Genomic DNA, 23,778 nt, shown 5'->3' with positions numbered 1-23,778 from the left:
CCCCACTGAGCAGAGAGCTCGATGCAGGGCTCGATCCCAGGACCCTGAGACAATGACCTGAGCTGAAGGCAGACACTTAACCGACTGAGCCACCCAGGTGCCCCTAAGTTTATATATTTTTAACCTGATCACTTTGGTGTTCCTTCAGCCCTCTCATTGGTCAGGATGTTGAGACCTCCTGAGCAGTGTCAAGCTAGTGAGCCAACAGTGAAGAAAGTGGAACACTGCCAAGTCTCCCTGAGCATGAGACCAGTGACAGTCCTTCCCAGCCAAGGTCTCCCTGGACACTGGCAAGAAGAGCATCCACACTCCTTTCTCTTTCAGAGATGATGGGAGAAACCATGGCTTCAGTGCACCCTCCAGACTCTTCTAGCCTTACTGGTGTTTCTGCTTCAGAGTGTTAAGGCAGAGAGGGGATCAAACCACCATCTTCCCCCAATTTTCTCAAACCCATGCTTTTAGCATAATAAGCATTGTGTTCTGATAGGATAATATCTGTGAGAATGTGTTTTGCAGCACACCTTCTGTCACATGTGGAGATGGTGTGCTCTACCTTCTATCAATAGAGTTAGGAGAAGTATAGGATGGGGGTGAGGCAGACATCCTGAAAGCTGTGTAAAGAATTAAGGTCACCTGCATTATTAGACCCTAAGTAAGGCATTCTGGGTTACAGAGGGTCTCTGAACAGGGAAGAAAAATCCACTGAGAAAATTTTTAAGACTCAACCAAGATACCTTTCAGGAAATACCTGGGAAGCCAGGTACATTTTTGGACCAAAGAGGAAGGGAGTGTGGCAGCCATAAGCAGTTAAGGATTAGCTCAGCCTGTCTGGGAGAAGAGCTGTCTGGAGGTAGAATGCTCCAACATAGCATCCGTCTGCAGAGATACAGGATATGCAAAAATGGCTCCTGCTGGGTGAGGTCAGGCCAGGTCTGGACTAGTGGGTGACAATGGGAGGGAACGAGCAGATAGCACATGCTCAAAGGAGCCTAGTAGAGGGTGTAGGTGGGGGCTAAAATCCCAAGAAAGGGGTTGCTTTTGTAATTTATTCACTCACAGGGTGCCATTTTGCAATTCTCACAAATGTGCCATAATAGTAGCAATGACTCACTGCTGCAATCTTGGGATAATTAGATCAGAGAACTAAAGTTATTTTGCAGTGTCAACTGTGATGCTTAGGCAGAGTTACATAATGAGACTCATTATCTCTTGTGAGATCTTGGACAAAGACAACGGTGACAGACTTCAAGGAAATAACCTCATACATTTGTGCCATTCACATAAGGCTTCATTGACACACCCAGTTCTGGTCTATGTAGAGATGGCACTGATAGCAGGTGCTCAGTCAGTACTAATTGAATGAACATAAGCACAAAGACATAAATGAATGCTGAAAAAATACCAGCCTTTTTCTCTTTGAAATACTAAATGTGCTGATGCCTCTATCCGTTCTGCTTACCTAATTCCAAAACACTGGAGTATCACTTTTCCTAACGTGGGAGATATAGGTCCCTGTGGTAGGGGGTTTGGGTAGCGCAGGAGGCAAAATTTGTAACGAAAGTTATGTTACAGCAAGGAGCCATCTGGTTTTCAATGCTGGGGGCATTTTATAGATGGGAATGAAAAATATAAAATTCCCATTTTTAGTTAGGAATTGACATCTTGAATTTCAGCTTCAGTAAATAGATAAATAAAACTGTGATTCAAATAATGCCTCGTATATCTCTGCAGTTTCCAAATGTGTCATAACTGAACTGGAGGAATTACTGAGGACAGATGCTAACCCATACTCTACACATACCCTACAGCAAGGAAAATGACAGACTTCGCTCTTCTTGCCCAAGCTACATTTAAATTTTAAATAGCCTTAATTGTTGCCTATTTTTCATGCAATATAATGGAAGTTTACAGAAAGATCCAATGGAAAACAGTAGGTTTTGTAAAAAGCTTCAGGGCTCTCATGCGTGACAAACAGGAGCCACACCTATAGCAAGTGACTATCCAACTAGGATGTGCTTTTCATGGGTGTTTCTTTTAATAGAAAAATGCTATCGCCTACATATCTCACCATTATTTACATTCTAATCACCCTCTAGTGATGAATTCAGATGGAAGCACTTTTCATTAGACCGTTTGCCATGGCAACTCGAGTTGGGGAAGGCCCTTCTGCTGGTTATGTCACTGGGCGGGCATTGGGCCTCTCTCTTCCTCAGCTATCATTGACCTCCCGCTAGGATATTCATCTTCTGATGTGCACTTGGTGGCAAATGGGACCAAAAAACCCCTACAAATTCTCATTTGGAAAGAAGAAAAGATAGTTTGTCTCCAGTCGTTGGAAGTTCAATTATCTGTTGATAGACAAATACAAGGCTGGAAAGGCAGGCGTTAATAAAAAGCTGTAAAATCTTGTTTCATCCAGTCTGAGAAAGCTAAGTGGGATATGTCACTATTGACCCCGACTGAGCTTCCATTAGCATGGCAATTCTTAAATCGCCACATCTTTTGATCTTTTGAAAAGGGTCCTGGGTTTTCAACCAGTTGTCAGGAATGACTGAAATTATTGGTAAGAAAATCTGGCTTTGGCAACTTTGGCAGCTGCAAACAAAGACAAGGACGTTTTCCAGGAATTACTGGGACCAGTATAATTTAATACCTTTTATATATGTTTCAGAGAAAATATACAAACTGCTGAAGAACAAATGAATGTCAAAGCAGGTTTTACATAGGTCCAAGTGCTAATGTGGTTCATTCATTACTGTCCTCACTCTTAGTTATTCAAGAGTGTCTACTGTAAGCTAGGCTCTGGGCAATATTAAAATAGACATCTGTGTCTTTTAATTGTAGATAGTCTTGTCTGTTCTCTGATATAAAACTTAACTTAGTCTTGAGATTTTTAACCCAAGGAAGAAAAACAATAACACAAAGAAAAAAGAGAAAGAAGGAATATATATACATGTATACACACACACACACACACACACACACACACACACACACACACACACATATAAACAGTGGACACAATATAATCACACATATACATATAAACAGTGGACAAAACACCCAGCTGTCAAAAACATTACTGAAGTGATGGGAATATGTGGAGTTAAGAAGGAGGATTCTGATAAAATTTCATGGAAGAGGTAGTCTTAGAATAACTCCTCTTCAGTTGAAAGATTACAGATGTATGAATACATACAATGTTTAAATATCACAAATACATCACAGGTAAGAGTGACCTTCCATATTACCACCCCTTCCAATACTGTTGAGCAGAATCCTGCAACTTTTTAATACATATCTGATTATATCTTTTCAAAAAAAATTTTATAAAAATAGGGTCATGGTACACCTAACGCTCTTCAATTTGCTATTTGCCGAATAAAAACAGTATTGTGAGGTTCTAGGATGACCCGAGGTACTTGGAAGGTGGACATACGATCAAATGGACGTGGAACAAAGGTGGGTGAGGGAAGAGGTCCTACTGATAAGGCTCAGAGTTTGTTTTGCTAGAGTCAGAAGAAAGGTAGCAAGCACCAGAGTCCCGGATGGCCAGTGAAGGGTTGGATGCCCAGCAGGGAAGGCTTCATGTTTATTAATATGATCATATCTATTAATGGGAAATTTAGCTTGATTTTACATCTCAGTTTGATTAAAAAGGCAAAAGGAACTCTTAATCTTAGGGAACAAACTGAGGGTTGCTGGAGGGGAGGGGGGTGAGGGGATGGGGTCACTGAGTGATGGACATTGGAGAGGTATGTGTTGTAATGAGTACTGGGTGTTACATAAGACTGATGGATCACAGACCTGTACCCCTGTAACAAATAATACATTATATGTTAATTAATTGAATTTAACTCTTTAAAAAACGAAAAAAAGGCAAAAGGGAAGCATTATAGCCATGAGAAAGGAGCCTTTGAGGAATATGAAGAATATTGAAGAATATGGTTCTGTTTATAAACTGAAGAAAGGAGAAGAAACTAGAAGGCAGGGAAGCGCCAGCATGGGCCACATCATTCCAAAGAAAGCAGTGAAAAACGGAAGAAATAGCTTGCTGAAACAAATTAAAATTCAGTGAAATTCTCTTTTAAAAATAATTTGCTTTTTGCTGCTTTTTTCTTTCTTTCTTTTAAGTTGGAATTGTTGTGCTCCTCTGAATTCAGCTAAGATGACCCCTGACACAGAAATGGTTCATCCCCCATGTCCTCTTTACTTTCAGTCTGACACCAGCTTTGGCAGATGAGGGTTCTCATTCAGAGTTAGACAAAATAACAGTATAGGTTTGTGCATTCTTTGAAATTAATTCTTGATTTTCCTTTGAATGTGTTCTGTTGGATATGTGGTATGGAAATGGCATGGAAAAAAACTGCCTGATTGTTCACAGCAGAGCAAAAATCTTGCTGTTTTGTTCTGAGCCTGATTCAAATTTCAGTTTTCTGTTTATCTTGATTGCAAATAAAAACATACAATCTACACATGTAAGAGAATTCTGCCAAACAGTTCTGGGGAACACCAACAAAAATCCAAGTTGCTTTTGGTTTTGTTACACAGGCTTTGTAACGGAGTTACTGAGAGAAGCGTTTATTGAGTGCATCTAGAATCAAATAAGCACGTGAGGAAAGGTAATGTAAAATGCACTTTGTACAAATTATTGTTGTGACATGCAACTGAATGTTCAGTGTGACAGATATTCCGTTTCTCATTTTTCATACAAGATAAATTTAAAGTTTTTTGTGTGTTTTCAAAGCAAAACCTATACAATATAAAATACATGTACAAGATTTCCACTATTTAAGCAAACAAAAACCTCCTGCATCATTCTATTTTAATTTTTTAAAACCTAATGAACCTAAAATGAATGAACCTAATTTTGAAGAAAGCAGTTTTCAGGTATATTATGCATTCTGGGGGAACCTGGGGAGAGAACTTTCTTTTTGGCTTTGTCAACTGTGTTTGAGTATACTGTAGCTCTTGAGCTGGTCAGTTACTCCATGTCCACTGCTGAGCTAAGTGGTCACTGAGCATCATCTTACTTAACGTTCATAGCAAACTATCTGGGACTGGTACTGCTCTGATCCCCACTTTACAGTTTGTTTTATGTGAAGTAGTGGCCCCCACCAAGGAACAACTGAAAATGGAAAGTTAAAAGTTTTACAGGCGATTTGGTTTTTCATGGAGCCTTCTGTTTATTCTCTGTGAAACTCTTTCCCCCCATACGGTTTCCTCGGAAACAGGACGTTCGTTCTATGACCTCTGCTAGTCTCACTCTTGCTCACACCCCAGACCACCTCATTCACGCTCTTCGCTTCAGTGATGCTTTACGCAGAGTTACGCTCCCCAACTTATAGCTAGCTTACACGTCTCTTCCGAGTGCCAAACACACAGCCAATAGCACCTCCGCTCCTCCATTAGATGTCTAATGGGCTTTGCCAACCAGCTGAACACTCTCCAAACTGACTTCCTGAGATTCCTCTCCAGAATCTGCTTTTCCAGTTGTCTTAGTCTGTTTGGGACGCTATAACAGGATACCCGAGACAAGGCCGTTTATAAACAACAGAAATTTAAGTATCAGTTTTGGAGGCTAGAAATCCCAGATCAAGGCACCAGGTGAGAGCCTGCTTCCTGGTTCATGGACGGCTGTCTTCTTCACATGTGGAAGGGGTGAGGAAGCTCTCTGGGGTCCTTCTGATAAGGGCACTCGTCCCATACATGAAGGTATCACCACATTGGGAGTTAGGTTTCAACATATGAATTTTGCGGGGAAACATCTGGTCTATAACACTAGAGCCCCCGTATCAGTAAGCACACCACATTCTACCTAATTCCTCCAGCAGAAACCTGGTTAGTCTTTACTTCTCCCCCTTTGTCACCTTCCACTTTCAATCAGTTGCCAAGTGCTATCAGTCCGGCCTCCGAGACAGTTTAAAATCTCCCAGAGTCTCCCTCTGTGCTCACTGCCATCACCTTAGACCGGGCCTCCCTCAGCTTGTCCTGGCCATTATTTCCTCTCAAAAATCTTTGAGGTTATAAATTCCACTTACTTTAAAGTCTTCTGTTTGCTATATTAACGATTTCGTTTTTCCCTTTCACAGGCTTGGGTCCTCTTTTCACCGGTTTGGTTTTCCTCGCGTGTCTGTTGATTCCTGGTTGTCCGTTATTCTTTTTGAGACTGGTCTCCTGCCTGCTCTGTTTAACTTAGCTGGCAGCAGGTGACTGTAGCGGTGGTGGGGGGAGGCATTATTTGGATAATTTGTTCTTTGCTTTCGTGGGATCCCCGTTCCTCCCTGGAGCTTGGAGCCACCTGGGAGCCATGCTTGTTCAGTCATCAGTCCTCAACGAGCAACAACTATTTGCCAGATGCCCTTCTAGACTGGAGGAATCCAGCAACTGAACAAAATAAAACCAACCGCTGCTGTAGCCACCCAAGGCTGGAGGGGGCAGGAGTAGCTGCAGTTCTGTAACTATCGTCCTGCGAGGTACCCAGGGCCCGTCCCAGCGTTCGGATCCTTGGCTCAGAGCCAGAAGCTTCTCTTGATCTCTCTTGGGCTCTGATTTTCCCTGTGAAATGTATCTTATTTGCATTTCATCTTTTAGGAATTTACTTTAAAATTTCTTCTTAAATTGGGTGCTCAGTTTCCCTTCTTGATCTAATCCTCTGAAATGGTCTTCCAGATTCCCCTCCTGTCCCCTTCTGCCTAACGCATTCATCATCTTCAAGTGATCTTTAGAGAATATTACATTGATCGTATCACTCTCCTCCTTAAAACACTTCAAAAGTGTCCTGGTGCCCTTAGAACTAAGTCCAAAATTCTTAACATGGTCTACAGAAGCTCAGATGATCACAGCCTCTGCTTGTCTCAGCTAGTACTATTTCTGCCTCCATCTCTCCCGTTAACCTACTTTTCTTAATTTCTGAAATATGCCATTGTTCCCTGTGAGGAAGCCTAGGACACATGGAGAAGCAATGCACTGTTATTTCTGCTGACAATCTCAGCCAAGATCTTGGCTAGTATCATCCATTAGACCCGTAAGTGAATTAAGACTTCACGTGATTCCATCTTCTAGCCTTTGAGTCTTTGAGCTAAAGCCCTAGACACTGTGAGCTGTGATAAGCTGTCCCCGTTGTGTCCTTCTGTGAGCATACTACTCGTTATTTCATCATACAAAGTTTTGGGTTCATCTGTTATGTAGCCATAGCAACTGGAACACAAAAATACACAATATGGATTAGCATAGGAGTTGCCTCGTTGACCTCTTTGTCACACTGTGTCCTAGCCCTTCAGATACTGGAATGTATACTGGGTTAAAGAGATCTGGAAGAGCAAAGTGGTGTGGCTCAGGAACACAACCTGGGCTCAGGTGACCTACCTTCTTTATGCTCACCTACTACTTAACATTCCTTTTAAGAGAAGATATGATTAATGGTTTGTGGCAATCCTAATGTACCCTTGTTAGGGGTTAAATTGTGTCCACAAAGAAAGGTATGTTGAAGTCCTAATCCCCAGTACCTCAGAATGTGACCTTCATGGAAATAGGGTAGTTGCAGATGTAATTAAGAGGAGGTCGTATGGGAGTAAGTAGGGTGGGTCCCTAATCCAAAATGACCAGCACCTTTATAAGGAGATGGTCATGTGATGACGGACATGAACAGAGAGATGCTGTGCAGACACACAGGGAGGAGATGGTCATGTGGTTGGAGTGGCATCTATAAGCCAAGGAATGCCAAGGATTGCTGGAAAACCCTGGAAGCTGGGAAAGGCAAAGAAAGATTTTCCCTAGAGCCATCAGAGAGAGCATGGCCCTGCTGACACCTTGATTTTGGATTTCTAGCCTCCAGAACTCTGTGGCAATATATTTCTGGTTTTTTCCACACCGTGCAGTTTGTGATATTTTGTCACAGCATCCCTAGCTAACTAATACAAACCTTGAGAGGAGTTTGCACCAAGCTACCTCAAATCCAGCTGGTCTCTCCTGTGCTTCTTATAGATGAGATTGTTTTTGCCTGATGTGTGACTTCACCTGACCCACTAGTAAAGTGTATATGCGATAAACACTTGAGTCTTCATCAATTCAGCCTGTAGCCAGACGATTTTAGCAAAGCAGAACTGCTCTTCTTTTTTCTTCTCTTCTCCTTTCTTTCCTTTTCTTTTTTATCTGAAATTCGCTACTAGCAGTTTCTGATACACGGTAAGCCCTCAGTAACTGTTATTTCATTCACGCATTCATCCATCCCTTTGTTTCTTTGTTTTCCTTCTTTCACTGATGCTTTTGAAACTCTATCTTCTGTGATTTCAGACACACTCAAATTTCATTTTTAAAAACGATCTTTACTTGAGCCTTCTGCTTTGTATTTTCTCTTGAATAGTCTTCACCACCTTGTCTCTTTCCTCTCTCTTCTCCTTTCTTGGCTCCCTGACATTGTTGCTTGACTTTGTCATTCTCAGAAGGCTAATCTCTCCAAGGTCACAGTGCTTTTTTTTTTTGCATTTGTCCTCATCTCCCTTGGCTTCTGTTGGTTTCTGCCCAGCCCGTTCTATTAATAATGTGTCCACTTATGCTTAGCCATTTCTCCCTTTTTATTTCTAATAAACTTTTTTTTTTGATGAATAACATACCTATGAAGAGTACACATATTCTAAGTGTATAGTTCAGAGAAGTTTCACACAGTGAACATTCCCTTGTAACTACCACCCAAATCAAGAAATTGAACGTTCTTAGTACTCTAGGAGCCCCCTTCTCATCTATTCCCTTCCTCTTCTCTAAAGGTGAGCAAAATCTTAAGTGTAATACCATAAATTAGTTTTGCCTATTTTAAGACGTTATATAAATGGAATTATACAATATTAACTATTTTTTTGCTTAAGATTATATTTATGAGATTCAATATTGTTGTATGTAGTTATATTCATTTTCATTGCTGTATAATGTTTCATTGAATAAATACACCTAAATGTATTTCCCCATTCCACTATAGGTAGACACATGAATGGTTCTGAGTTTGGACTCTTATGAACAGCCCTGCTTTGAATCTTTTTGTACATATCTATTGTAGTGTTATGTATATATTTCCATGGGATAGATTTTAGGAGTGTGATTGTTGTGTCATAGGCAGAGGTTCACCATTGATGAACATTAACAGTTTTCACAGCAATTGTACCAATGTAAACTTTTACCAGCAACGTATGAATGTTTAAGTGGCTCCATGTTCTTGCCAACTATCTATTAAATTTCTGTTAAGTTCTATTTAATTTCAGCTTTTCTGGCAGGTGTACGATGATATTACACTTCATTTTCCCTGGTGACTAATGAAGTTAAGCTCCTTTTAATATGTTTATTGGTCATTTGAATATTCTTTTGAAAAAGCCTATTCAACTCTCAGACTATTTGTATTTTGCAACTTTTTTTGTTAATTCAGTTTTTAAATTAAGGTTAAAGGTTATATTTTGTGTCCTAAGAAAAATTTTCCTATGTCAAGGCAACAAATATATTCTTCTATCTTATCTTTTCTAAACTCTCATTTTACTTCTCACATTTAGATCTTTCTGGGAAAGATTTTTCTGTGTGGTGTGAGGTATAGGGAATAGATATGCTTTGTTTCCCATGCGGCTATCTAACTAACCTACACCCTAAAATTGCTTTGCATTGCTTTGTCATAAAGTAAGTGTCCTTATATGTTAGGACCCCAAAACTTTCGAATGGCTGTATTATTGATGCTTCACCAATTAATCATCATAAAAAACAAACCAACCAAACCAATAAACCTCTCACCAGATTTCACTAGATAGTATTAGACAGGGAGGCTTCCAAACAAGAGACACAGAAGAAGAAGCCTGGACTTTGGGTTAGGCCATTTGTTCCAATCGCAGCTTACTGTTTTACTCATCAATGGCTTTGTGTATATTACTTATATGCAGCCTTTCTCATCTATAAAATAAGAATAATAGGGGCACCAGGATGGCTCAGTCGTTGAGCATCTGCCTTCTGCTCTGGTTGTGATCCTGGGGTCCTGGGATCGAGTCCTGCATCGGGCTCCCTGCTCGGCAGGAAGCCTGCTTCTCCCTCTCCCACTCCCCCTGCGTGTGTTCCTGCTCTCGCTGTGTCTCTCTCTATCAAATAAATAAATGAAATTTTTAAAAAAAATAAAATAAGAATAATAATGACCTCATCCAGTTATGGGGATTAGTAATAGGATAACTAACAAGGCCTGGCACAGAGCTGGCTCTCCAAAAGTTACAGCAGTTACTAATACTGTGAAAGGTGCAGGAAGGGAGAATTTGAGAATTCATTTCCATTTCAGAAAGACCTTAGTTGTCTTTGGAACAAGGAGACTGCTTTCATCTATTCGCTTTGTTTGGGGGGTTTGAGGTAGCTGAACACACTCCAAGGACTATGAGCTTTTTGGTTCCTCCCTGCCTTTGGCTTGAGAAAACCAACAGGGCCTCCAAAGACAGAATTTTTGAGACAACATATGAAAACCTTTGTTGCTACTTTCACGCCAACACACACACACAGAAAGAAAGAAAGAAAGAAAGAAAGAAAGAAAGAAAGAAAGAAAGAAAAAAGCCCACACAAAAAACAGAACTAGTGCTTTGTGTTCATAGGATTCTTTTTCCCCTTGGAGGGACAAAAAGCATATTTAGATAATATTTCTATAATTAATTAATTATTTATTATTAGTTTTTAATTTCCCCTAGAGAAAGGAAAGCACTGATTGATCTAAAAATAAAACAAAGCAAAATATCATTTAAAAAGCCATAGGTGAGAACATTTTCCTGATGGACCTTTAGCCTCCAGATTCCTATGTCACTGTTCTTATAGCTCTCACTAGCTTTGACCCTTCCCAGGTGACTGGGAAGGCCTGGAACATACCATAGTGTACATATTTAAGAAATAAAAATTTTTTATACCTACTGCTGTCAGGATTATTGATATTGTACTAATTATTATGTTAGAAATCTCCTTGGAAACCTGGAGGAAAAAAGCAGTCTTTACAGCGGGATGGGAAAGCATCTTTATAATGGGATAGAAAAACATAGCAGAACCATCTTTGCTTTAGGTTCTCCTACCAAGTGAATATCTAAGTTAGTGGTAAGGGTGGAAACGGGCTGAGTTTTGGACTCATCCTATTAAAAACTCTGAATAAAATGATGGAACTAGACACAATTAAAAGGTGTCTGTTGAGTTTCTCATATTCACCTTCATTAATTTCATTCAGAATGCACACATGAGGTGTTCTGGATCAGAGATCCCCCCCCTTTTTTCATAATAGGATCATCTTCCATTGCAAGCTACAGTTTTTACTCCATAAACTACGATTTTATAATCAGATCATCAATCAACTTTTCAGAGACTTTGTCCTCTCTCGGGATTATTTCTTTACTACTCCGTAAAAGTGCACAGCGATGCAGCAGCTTGCTTTCTGCAGCTCAAAGGCCCCCGAGGTCTTAGCACTGGTCCCCAGTCACGTGTTTGGTCCCCTTTTACTAACTCCTCTGCAGAGCGGGGCCGAGCAGTGTAAGAGGAGGGAAGAAAATCGGCACCCCCCAAGCGTGAGGGTGACAGGACCCCGCCGGGGGCTGTGAGTCGAGAGAGGTCCTCGCTGTCTGTCCCCGCCACCCGGCTGGTGGGGGCTCTGGAGCCGGACTCCCGCACACTTGGCGCAGCTGCCCGCGCAACATGGCGACGCAGGGGGCCACGGACGTCTCCGCGCTGTGCAACCAGGTCGTCTGGAGCACCGCACCTGGCAGAGCGCGCCCGGAAGCAGGTAGGAGCGGCTGCCGGGTGGCGGGGTGAGGCCCTCGGCGGGCCGCTGCCCCTGCAAGCGAGCGGAGGCCCCGAGGGGCAACGCTTTGAGCTCACGTCTGGCGCCCCAACTTTTAAGACCTGCACCTGAGGGACAAGGCCCCAAGCCTCCAGCTTGCAAACCCCAGCTCCCACCTCCAGACTCCCGCTGGAGCCCCAAGACCCCAGCCCATGTGAGGACTCACCCTACAGCGCTTAGGCGGCCTCTGTTGACCGAGCGGCGTCTGGGCTGACACACGGGTGTCCCCGCGCTGTCCTCGCTTTAGGGCTGTGTCTCCGGGGGGGCTCCGCTTGCTGCCTGCCGGGTTTGCATCTGGGCTAGGTTTTTACTCCTGAGGCTCTGGTTTTCTGTCTGCGCTCATTTGTGTCCGGGTAGCGGGCGGTACATCCGGGTCCCAGTTTAACATGGCATCCGGTTTGCGCGGGGGGCCTAGGTGTTGGCGGGGGAGAGTCCTCTCTTCCCCCCTTTGCCGCTGGAGCCCGGGGGCTGCTCCTTGCGGGGCTGGCTCTGGGTCCTGCGGGGCTGGCTCTGGGTCCTGCAGGACTGACCCTTGTGACGCCACAGGCCCGTATTTTTTGCACACTTTAGGAAGCTGCTGTTTGAGGGGCTGGCTTCCGGCCAGTCTGAATCTGGGTGCTGACTGAGATGGACCCTTTGGGACACTGACAGGTCTTGGTGTACCCTCCAATATTGGGAGCCATTAAAAATAAAATAGGCTGCGTGGACAGGCACAGAGCTTCGAGGGACAACCAGGAGCGGAGGTAGGGTTGACTGGGAAGGACTCTCTCCTAGAGGAGGCCACTCCTTCCAAACTGGGAGAGGGGTTGCTTCCTCTGACGCGTGGAGACCAACACAGAATCCAGCAGAATGAGAAACACAGCTGCTCTGCAGTGCAGGAAACCAGCAATCCAATATGTCCTGTGTTAAATCCAGACGACAGCAGGCCGAGGCCTGTGCTCTTTTCTCAGCCCAGCGGCAAACACCTTCAGAATGTTGCAACTCCGCATGGGCTTAGGAGGGGAGTGTCCTGTGTTCCGCCCAGAGCCTTTGGCATGCATACTCAACGCCATTGGCAAAGGAGATCTATACTCCATGCCAAGGCAAAGTTCAGCCCCTGGGAATCTGACTGACTAAATCCATGGTGCAGGGCAAGGCTTATTTCTGTTGAGAACTGCTTCCTTCAGTGCTTATTATCTTGCACTTGTCGTTGAGCGTCAAAGCCATACCATGTCTAAAAAAATGGAATTTGTGGTGTGTGCGGTTGACTCCCTTCCTCACCATGCCTTCCCACGACTTTCAGAAACAAGTGACTCTTCATTAGCGGTTTATTATGAAAAGACATAACTCAGGAACAGCTAGATGGAAGAGGTGCCTAGAGCGAGGCATGGGGAAAGGGTGCAGAGTTTTTCCATGGCCTCTCTGGATGCCCCTCTCCCTGAACCTCCACGTGTTTACCAACCTGGAAGCTCAGGGAGATTTCTTATTATTGCTCAGTAAATATCAGTGTGTCAACCCCTTGTACCATTGCTTACCTCTGGGTGACATATAAAAGCCAATGGGGATTTTTCCTATCTAAGTAGTGGACACGCCATAGGTGAGGGGAGATTCAAAAATGATTTATCTCTGCTTATAAAGGGGAAAGAGGCAGCTATTCTTAATCCTTCTGGTGCATAAATAAAATCCCTCCAGGAACCAGGTAGCCCCATGTGACTTGACTTTATGTCCAGAAAGATAAAGTGTCTCCCCAACACCCTTGGAGCTATTTCAGGATATAATGATTTTGCCTTTGGGGAGGTAAGAGAAGATTTATTAACTTTTCTGATCGGAGCAATTAAGTAAATGAATGGCTACAGATCTACTTTTCATGGCACGTGGAGAGTGTCTGGAGGTTGGGGTTTTCCCAGGAATGCTAGAATTGTTCCTTCTGTCTGAGATGGGCTTATTTCTAGTGAAGGCATCAGACAGTGACAGGGGCAGTTTTCTCTAAAGTGCAGTAGTGACCACTACCAGGATGAGTGAGGAATATATGCTGGCTGTTAGTGGGATGGAACGGAGGAGAGTCTCCCCTTCCTCTATTATAGCAGAAAAGCCTCTTTTTTATGTGCAATTTACCAACTGTCAATATGATAAGAACAAATAGGGTTAATAGCCAATAACTTATTATATACACCTCTCTCCTATTACTCCCTTCATCTAATGTGTTTAGGTGAGTTGCTTCAATTATTCACTTGGAAATGTGAATGGCGTCAACTCTTATCTATAGCAGAGGGACTTTTGGTTACGTCCTTATTCTATGATACTGTAGTTCAGGGGCTGGCAAAATTTTTCCCTAAAGGGCCAGATATTTTAGGCTTTGCTGTCTATATATGGTCTATGTCTCATATTCTTCTTTGTTTATCTTATAACTGGTTAAAAAAGTAAAAACCATTCTGAGCTTGCAGGCTGTACAAAAGCAGACCACTGACAAGATTTGGCCCTCTAGGTTATACTTTGTCTAGAACCTCTTCTCACTATGGTTGGGTGATCATATTTAAAGGAAATTTTTCAATAAAATGATTTTTGGAGGATAGGATTTCAGTGCATATTTTACACCATTGGGTCCTAGTTTACAATGATGTAATTCTCCTAAGACAGAACGCAGATATTCTATTCCTCCCTTGTTACTGAATCACCAAAATGATAGGATCTTTGTGAATATTTCTTTCCAAATTCCATCTGATTGATGTGACATATTCACAATTTAGCTTTGTATCAAGCTGCATAGAATAGGTAACTTGATACCCGCAGGTCAGATGTCAAACACGATAGAGTGTCTGTCTTTCCTGATCTGAGCATTAAGAATAAAACAGAGTATAATCATTATTTCAACTTTCTCAAGTCAGGGATTTGGAACAGGGGAAACAGAGACAGACTGAGCAAGGGTAACTGGAGTAGGAACAAGAACAAATGGCATGGCCATTTAGTGGAAAAAAAAAAAATTTCTGTTGCTTAAAACCCCACAGTCTGTGGTACTTTGTTCCGGCAGCCCGAGATGACTAATATGAGGATCATGGGCTGATACCCACCTGGCAGGGGAGGGGAGTAGGCAAGAGTGCTTCAAGTTGTGCCCCTTTGGGGCTATCTTGGTGATAATTCACTCAGTAGTAAGGAAAGGATCTGGGATCTGGGGGAGACGAAACGTGGTAGAACAAGAAACCTGTACTTGGTAAACTGTACGGGTTCCATGCCTCCTGAATTCTCTTTGGCCCAGCCGGCCTCTGCTTAGTCAGGGAGCAGCCTGCCAGGGGAGCAGCATCCTCCTGCTGGGGGTCAAGGCCATAGAGGGATTGCGGTCAACCTCATTGGTTGGTTACCGCTCATCATGGTGAGTTTTAAGTTTTTTTTTTTTTTTGAGTACTAACTTTGAAGGTTTGGCTTTTGTTTTAATAAGGTTTCCTTAAAAGAGGAGAGAGGGAAAAATGCTAATTCTTTAGGAATCAAGACAAAAAGGACTGAAAATTTTCTTTCCTCATGGGTTTGTGCCCTCTCTTCTGTCTTGTCTTGTTTCAAGTACCCCTGGTGCCACCTCGGACAAGAGTTCTCACATGTGCACACCTCCTTCTTATCCTTATTCTTTTTTTAATTATATATATATATTTAAATTTAAATTCAATTAGCCAACATATAGTACATCATTAGTTTCAGATGTAGAGTTCAGTAATTCATCAGTTGCATATAACACCCAGTGCTCATCACATCACGTGCCCTTCTTAATGCCCATCACCCGATTACCTCATCTCCCCTCCTTCCCTCCAGCAACCCTCGGTTTGTCTCCTATAGTTAAGAGTCTCTCATGGTTTGTCTCCCTCTCTGATGACTTCCCATTCAATTTTTCCTCCCTTCCCCTATGATCCCCTGTGCTGTTTCTTATATTCTACGTATGCGTGAAACCATATGGTAATTGTCTTTCTCTGATTGAGTTATTTTGCTCAGCATAATACCTTCCAGTTCAATCCACGTCGATGCAAATGGTAAGTATTCATCCTTTCTGATGACCGAGTAATATTCCATTGTATATATGAACCACATCTTCTTTATCCATTCATCTGTTGATGGACATCTTGGCTCTTTCCACAGTTTGGCTATTGTGGACATTGTTGCTATGAACATTGGGGTTCAGGTGCCCCTTCAGATCAATACATCTGTATCTTTGGGGTAAATACCTAGTGGTGCAATTGCTGGATCTTATCCTTATTTTTAATGACCATCTCTCAGATCCCTCTGGTAAATACAAGCGCACGCTGGTCTCCTTTTTCATTCCACTTGTGGGCTGAAGCACCTCTCAGTCATGACGCTGAACTGGGGATATGCACGCATCTGTACTGAACCGGAATTGGAACATGTGACAAAGAGCCGGGCTTTTGTCCTGGAAAGTCCTAGAACAATTCTCTAAGACTCACTGGAAGACCCGCAAAGATTGCTGTGCTCCCCTACACACCTTTAAATGAACTATTTCCCCTCAAGTACTAGTGGTCATTTACTTATTTGTTTGTTTAATGATTGAAATTGCCACATGAACTTTTAATTTTTTAGTTTAAATATATGTATAAAATATCCATGAACATATTAATGATATATTCCTTTTATATATTTCTGTTGACAAGAAATCCATCACCTCTTACAATAGCCCATTCCCTGGCCAAACAACTCTGAAGTTAGAAGATGCAAGGGGCGCCCGGGTGCCTCAGTCCATTAAGCGTCCGACTCTTGGTTTCGACTCAGGTCATGATCTCGAGGTTGTGGGATCAACCTCAGATCAAGCCCCGCATTGGGCTCTGTGCTCAGTGCGGAGTCTGCTTCAGATTCTCTCTCCCTCTCCCTCTCATTCACTCTCTCTCTCAAGTGAATAAATAAAATCTTAAAAAAAAAAAAAAGATGTTTCTGTCCCCATGTGCCTTCCATTTATGGGTTTCTGTTAAATTGCTATGAGGAATATCAAACAATTGACTCTTAAATTTTGAGAACACAATCTGTTTGAGACTTCTACGAGTTGAAAATGCCTACTGCTGTGGCTTAAAAAAATATATGCTGGAAGTCAGAAATTATTGTAATGAATGAAAAATACCTCTCACATAGTGTCTAGCAGAGAGAAATCCACTTTTGCTCTGAATAGAGATGTCCTCGGGCTGTGATCTCAGCATGGCCGAGCTGCTGAAGAAGGCAGCCGAATGGCGTATTTGTCAGCACCCTGGCAGATGTCTAGGAATGGAGGAAAACGGATACCACACAACACCCCCCACTCCCAAGGCTACAACAAGCAACCCCTTTGATCTGGTAACAACCGCAGATCTGACTTCCTAGACCAGCTGGGGCACGATGAATTATGCAGAGGAGACAGTCTCCTTCCAGAAGGTAGAGGAAGAGGAGGGAGCTGCTCTTGAGTGGCCCGGGCTGCCCGCCAGCAGGCAATGGCCACGTGGTGTGCCCAGGGAGGAGAGCATGCATGAGATCATGTTGCCTGTTACACGTGAAACATATGGCCTAGGAACAGTCCCTTGATAACATGAAAGAGGAAAAATCTAGGGAACACTCCGAGCACTGAGGCACCCAGTGAAGACAATCCTTCTCCAGAGTTGCTTGCTTAGCACAGAATCAGTACGAGTTGAGATGGAGAATTTGGTTGCCTGCTTGAGGCTTTTTCTCTATTATTATTATTTATTATTATTATTTTAGAGAGGGAGGGGGGGTAGGGGCAGAGGGAGAGAAAGAGAGAGAATCTTAAGCAGGCTCCATGCCCAGCACAGAGCCTGACATGGGGCTGGATCTCATGACCCTGAGATCATGACCTGAACCAAAATCAAGACTCAGATGCTTAACTGGCTGAGCTACCCAGGCGCTCCATTTTTCTCTACTTTTTTATAGAATGACCTACCTAATGACCATTAGACACAGTGTTTTCCTTCCTGGGACTGTACAGCATAAATGCTGAAAAATTTTAAGCCCCAACACTCCCTTTTATGATAACATTTCTTAGAGAAATCCCCCATTTCAGGGTCCCTTGCTTCCTATGTGTCATGGTTGTGATGACAGCTTAATTTCCCTTAGTTGCATTTTAGGATGCCTACTTCTGGACATTTCAAGTCATCCGTAAATTTTCTCCCCCTCACACCATAGGATGGCTTGTTTCTGGGAAGGTTTTGGGAGATGGCTAATTCTAACCATCATTTGCTGCTTCTAGTAATTTCTCTCTCCATTCTGGAAAAACAAGTTAGCTTCTCGGCTTGCAGCCTCTAACAATGGCTTATGGACTTTCTCTTTTTGACTTGTGTGTGGGTGTGTTTGTGTATGTCTTTGTTGGGTGCAGCAGAAACATGGCCAGACTCTTATTTGTAAGACTTTGATTATTTTTATTTCTCCATACTGATTCTACAGATTGAAAATACTTTTAATTTCAATGGTAATTCATTGCACATGGTATTTATGTCTTTAATATAAAGTGTGTTTATTTATTATCATATACAAGTGACTTAAATAGTGAGCCTTTCAAAATAAGGAATTTCTTCCATTTTTATCATTTGAGAAAAATGTGCTTTCTGGGGAATGGACTCTACAATGAATATGGTTCATTTTAATTTTTGTAATAAACCATGCCTACGGTAGAGACCTCTGAGAGTAACAACAACAGCTAATTTATTTTTAGCTGTTATTTGCAGAGAAGTGTCATTTACAAATTATATGTGATTTTAATTGATATTCACAAAAACCTAACGAGGCAGGATGCCTTCATTTCTTCATCCTTTTATTCATTCAACAAATCACATTAATTGCTAGCTGGTGCCAGGCACATTACAAGGCACTGTTGATTCAGTGATGAGCAAGGTAGATCTGGTCTCAACTTCAGGGAATTTATAGTCAAGCATGAGCAGGTATAATTAACGTTCCTATTACCAGAGTTCAGGTAAATTTGTATCCGTCTGTAACACAGAGTCTCTGAGACCTCATTCATAATCAACTCCCCCCATCTTATAGATGTGAGATGACTGGGGAACCCAAGGATGCCTCCATGGGCATTTATGCAAGGAGCTTGGAAAGTGCTAGAAGCTGTGCACAGGTCATTGGAAAACACTTCTCCCTGAATGTGGGATTACTTTTGAAGGGGAGGTAAGGCTATATAATTCTAATTTAGTGGCCTAAGGGTGTCATCTTCCTCTGGGTGTGGGACTTTCAAAGACCAGAGCTGAGGTTTTCTATCTGTATAGACCTCTAATTGAATTTCTTTGTAGCCAGCCAGGCACAGAGGTTTGCACTTATTCCACTTAGATGAGTAGAGGGGCACTCAGTCAATGTCATTAATTAAGGGGGTTTTAGACAAATGAGAGACTGCTGGTATCTACTTGGCAGATGCCAGCCTCCTGCAGGAGGTGTCCGTCTAAGGAGCTCCCTGTGGTATTGGCAGTGATGTGGGTGACTGGCCATGAGGACAGGCACATGCGAGTTTTTAAATGCCCACGGAGAGTGTAGAAGTCACTGTGGCAGAAATTGCATGGTTGAGAGGCATCCTCTGTCTGGATGTACAGCTCCTCTAGAGGATGGACTTGGCAGGGAGGAGTCTTTATCCCTCCCCCACTTCCCAGGACAGCTCTTGAGAAAGGTGTGTAGACGAGGTCAATTCCCATGGCTCTGTCTGCCTGTGATGGTTCTGGGGTGTCCTGGTGCAGCTTAGTAGACAACTTGGGGAGAAAAAAAGCTCAGCCAAAGCCTAGTTAGTTTAAGATTTAAAAGGATGACAAAAGCATCAATTGTATGACACCAGTTATGAAAAGGCTCAATGAGATTAAGTGGGGTGGATTTATTGACTCTACCCTCTCCCCACCTATAGTCACTATATTCACCCCCAAACACGTGTTGAACGTTATCTAGGGAGTGAGGTTAAAGAAAAGGTCGAATTTCCCCATATTACCATCCACATATCATATTTCTGATTATTTTCCTTTGGATAACAAGAGTTCCAGGGATTTTTACCAGCTCTGTGGTTCTGGGAAAATTGCTTGAACTTTCAGAATCAGTTTTGCCTCTGCAAAATAGGGAAAATCAAAGCACTTTTCTTTGCGTGGGATTTTAAGCACAGTGCTCACTTCTTAGTAAGCACCGACTAGGCGCTCACAATTACCCATTTCTTACCCTCTGCTTTGTCTTTGCCAAATTTTGGTCAGAACTCTCTCTTTCCTATAGGGCCCTGAACGCTGCTTATGCCTAAGTCGGAGCAGTGGACCCTGTCCCTCTTCTTAGTTTCTCCTGGGAATCAGCTGGCCACAGCCATACCCTCTTCCAGTCAAACTCCACTGGTCATTTCTCCTCGCTTGCCCAGATTCCCCTCCAAAGATTCTGCTTATCTCTGCCTGCCTCTTACCATATAAAGGAAAACCCTTTTTCTGTTTGATTTTGAGATGCTTGCAGACCTTGTGGTCACTAATCCCCCTCCCTCTATTTCGATAGCCCCTTTCCATCCCTCACAATAAGCCTTTGAACAGAAGTCTCTCCTCACTGAGTCCTGATAAGTTTTTCTTTTGACAGCACTTAATAAACATTAGCTAGTAATGATGAATAGTCTTTTTGATCAGCTTGCCAGTTTTAACCAGTATTGATATTCAGTGAGAGAAAGCCAGGCAGCCCAGGACATACCAGCTTCCATTGATGGTATCTGGTGGACTCAGAAATGGCTAATGGTTTAAGTCTTCGGGTCTGAGTACCTTTCCAAAATGCCCGGCCTTCGGTTGTTGCCTTTTATTTTCCAAGCAACAGAAAAGAGATAATATACACTGCTTCACTCCTTTGTGTCTGAGCATTCAGGTGTCCACTTGGTTTGGGAAGAAAATGAGTTTCTCTCTAGTTCTGACTTAGGGATGCATGTGACATGCATGTGCTGCCCAGGATGGATCCACCCACAGTTTCTGCAGGGCATTGATGGTAAGTCACTGCAGGTTGGAGGCCAGCACTTTGAGGAGGCAGGAGGCCACAAGCCACCCCATGAGTCTACACCTTGTTAGGCTCAAGGCAGCACTACTCACTTCTCAAAGTCAAAATAGGGTCAGGATGCACTCTGTGGTCTGGCTTCCTGGGGCGTTCCTTCTCCCTGGAATTGTTTTTGCTAAATTAAGGAGAAGAAGGGGAATTCTGCTTGGAAAACTACCCTGCAGAAGGTGGTCTTTGGAGTTTAAGGATCCCCTGTATTTGTTTGAATAGCAGAGAAGGCGAATGAGCAGGTGAGCACCGACAGACTCCCGTCATCCCCTCTTCCTGACGCTAAACTCCCTGACTCAGTTTCTCCTTGCTGGCTCTCCCTGCCCCTTACTGTTTCCTTTCTTTCTCTCCTGGTCCTGTGTAAATGGCACTTCCCTTGACTGGGCCTACCTGTCTATACCTGTCTACACTACAGAACCAAAGGGAGGCACCAAGAGTTACAGACTTCTTTATGACCTTTCATGTTCAAGGCAGCAGAAATTCCCAAATGGGGGGAGATTTTGTTACCAGGGTAACTTACGGGTAGCCTGTCCAGCCTTGAGGCGACCACCAGCATAGCTCCTTGACGACCGACAGTCTCTTCCTGACCAAACTTTAGACTCTGAGCCCCCTTTCCCCTAGGTCCTGTCCTCGAGCCTTGCTCTATAGAGCCCACTTGTCCCAAGAATCTTGCTAAGTCAGTCTTGTGAGAATCCCCACCCTCTGTATCTGACCCCCCTGGATATTGGATCAAATTTCCTCACCCTCCACCATCCCCTGGTGATGATCTCTGATCACCTAGGTGTGCCTTCAGCAAGAGTCCTGTTATATTGGCTCTGTTTAACCAGATCCCCTCCAGGCCCTGATGTTTCTTCCTAGTACTTTTCCCTTCACTGGCCCCACCCTGCGCCTTGGCTCTAAATCCCCGCGTGTCCGTGCGCTATTTAGAAGCAGAGCCAGTTCTATACTGAGGCCTCTTTCCCCCTATTGACGGTTCCTGAATAAAACCTGTTTACTGTTTTACCCCCACTCCCACCTCTGGTTTTCTTTAACCACTACAGTAAAGACTCTGCAAATCATGTTTTAGTTGTTAATCATAATGGCTGGAAAGTTACCTTTTAAAAATTGTTTTTACTCCTCCCAACTCAATTTTTCATTGTTTCTTTTCTAAAGAAATCTATCCTTCCTCTCCCCATTAAAAAAAAAATCCCACCCAATTTTTGATCACCTGATTAAGTTTTGCATGCTTAACGCAAGATTTCAGAGTAACTGGACACCCAGAATAAAGACAGAAGGCTGTATTTATAGTTCAAATGATTATACAGCAATTGACTGTTCTGGTTAGATTTAAAGTCCTGTCTCTGATAATAGGAAACAGGATCACAGCTTATCTCTGTCTCTAAGGCTTTAGAATGGTCCTGTAATTCAAGGCTTATCTCTGGGAATGCATGGCTTTTAAAAGTGCGAATCTTTACTCAGCGGTGATAGTTGCCATCTTTCCGTCTGAGACAGAGCTAAGCTAAGGATAAGAATGTCAGTTTTATTTTTTGAGGTCTTCTTATGAGCAAATTCTACCCTGATGGTATGAATTGGACCAAATACATCTACTCTCGATTTTCTGATTTAGCATAATTAACTTGATATTCTATTCTCTTTGGATGGTTTTATTGACAAAAAAAAGATACAGAAAGAAGCCATAAGATGTTAGGGTTAAAGAGTGAACTCGTGTCTGCGACCCCCTTACAAAGCCCCAGGAGTCACATTTTTGATCACTTTTATTATGCCAGATATATTCTATATTGCCTTTGTTTATCTATTTCCAGTCCAGGAACAAAGAATTCTTACTGGGTTTCTCCTTGCAGTACCTGTATCTGTAAGGTTTTCTTCTTTCTCTGAGATTCCCCATGTGTTGTAGTCTGTTTAGGCTTCCATAATAAATACCCATGGACTTGGTAGCTTCCTGGCTCTTATATGGCTGTCTTCTTGCAGTGTCCTCATCTGGTGGAAGGGACTAGAGAGCTCTCTCTGGGGTCCCAGTCCCATTAAGGAGGGCTCCACCCTCATGACCTATAACCTCTCAAAGATCCCCACCTTCTAATACTGACAACTGCGGGTTAGGATTTCAACATATGAGTTTGAGGACGACACAAACAGTCCATAATAGCATGTTTGCATGTCCTCCCCTGCCAGGAAGTTCAGATCTTGACCTTCTTTAAGGCTGGGACTCCATAAGCCACAAATCAGGCATTAGGGCAGTTTCCCTGGAAGATTTTGTAGGCATCATTGACATCTAGGAATTACAGTCTTTGTTCTTTGATAAATGGGCTGGTCATTCTCAATTAATGGGATTTAAACGAGACATTTCTGGAATGGTTACAAATTTGGTTTATCCAATTATATCATTACAGATTCCTACTGAACCTATGCAAATAGTCACATTGCCATGAGAAAGAAAGGCATTCGCTGAAGGCACTTTGATTGTTTGGATTGGTTTTGCAGGCAAAGCCAAGCAATATACAGCGTTTTCTAAGACTCATCCTTAAGATCCCTTGTCAGTCCATTAGCTTATAACTTATATTAAGGTTTCTCATAAAGTATTTCCCCTGAGTTCTGAAGAGGGGTTTTGAGCAAGACACCATTCAATGGGTGTTTTCTTGCAGTTTGCACAAGATTAGCCTGCTAAGTTCTAGAAAGAAAAGATAGATCAAGATGAAAGAAAAGGGTTTTTTTTCCCCCCCAGGACCAAAGAAAAAGGGCATTTACCACAATTACCTGTTTCAGTTCCATTTAGTCCTGTACAGTTGATTCCTGTTCTTTTGGGTCTTGGGTCAGCAGTTGGCTTTCATAAAGTCACCTATTTCTGAGCTATAGGAGTCCAGGGAGTTCTATCTCAGTCCTCTGGGACAGTGACAGGACATGGTGTCACCTCACAGTGACATCATGAGTAGCTGGAATGGTGCTCTCCTGTTCATTCTTTTGATATTTCTTCCAGAAAG

General features: G+C 42.8%; 1 protein-coding gene across 1 annotated transcript in view; it reads right to left on the bottom strand.

Annotated features, from left to right (window-relative positions):
- TMTC4 (transmembrane O-mannosyltransferase targeting cadherins 4) overlaps window positions 1-12,301 on the bottom strand; it is a 132,176-nt gene extending 119,875 nt beyond the window's left edge. The window contains exon 1 of the mRNA XM_027590293.2: window positions 11,988-12,301. The gene's annotated coding sequence lies outside the window, so the exon portion shown is untranslated. The remainder of the gene's footprint in view (window positions 1-11,987) is intronic.
- Between the last annotated feature and the right edge of the window lie 11,477 nt (window positions 12,302-23,778).

The sequence above is a fragment of the Zalophus californianus genome, chromosome 3 (genome assembly GCF_009762305.2).
Source record: "Zalophus californianus isolate mZalCal1 chromosome 3, mZalCal1.pri.v2, whole genome shotgun sequence".
Lineage (NCBI taxonomy): Eukaryota > Metazoa > Chordata > Mammalia > Carnivora > Otariidae > Zalophus > Zalophus californianus.
Note: the sequence above shows the minus strand (reverse complement) of the source record. Positions and strands in the feature narration are given on the sequence as shown.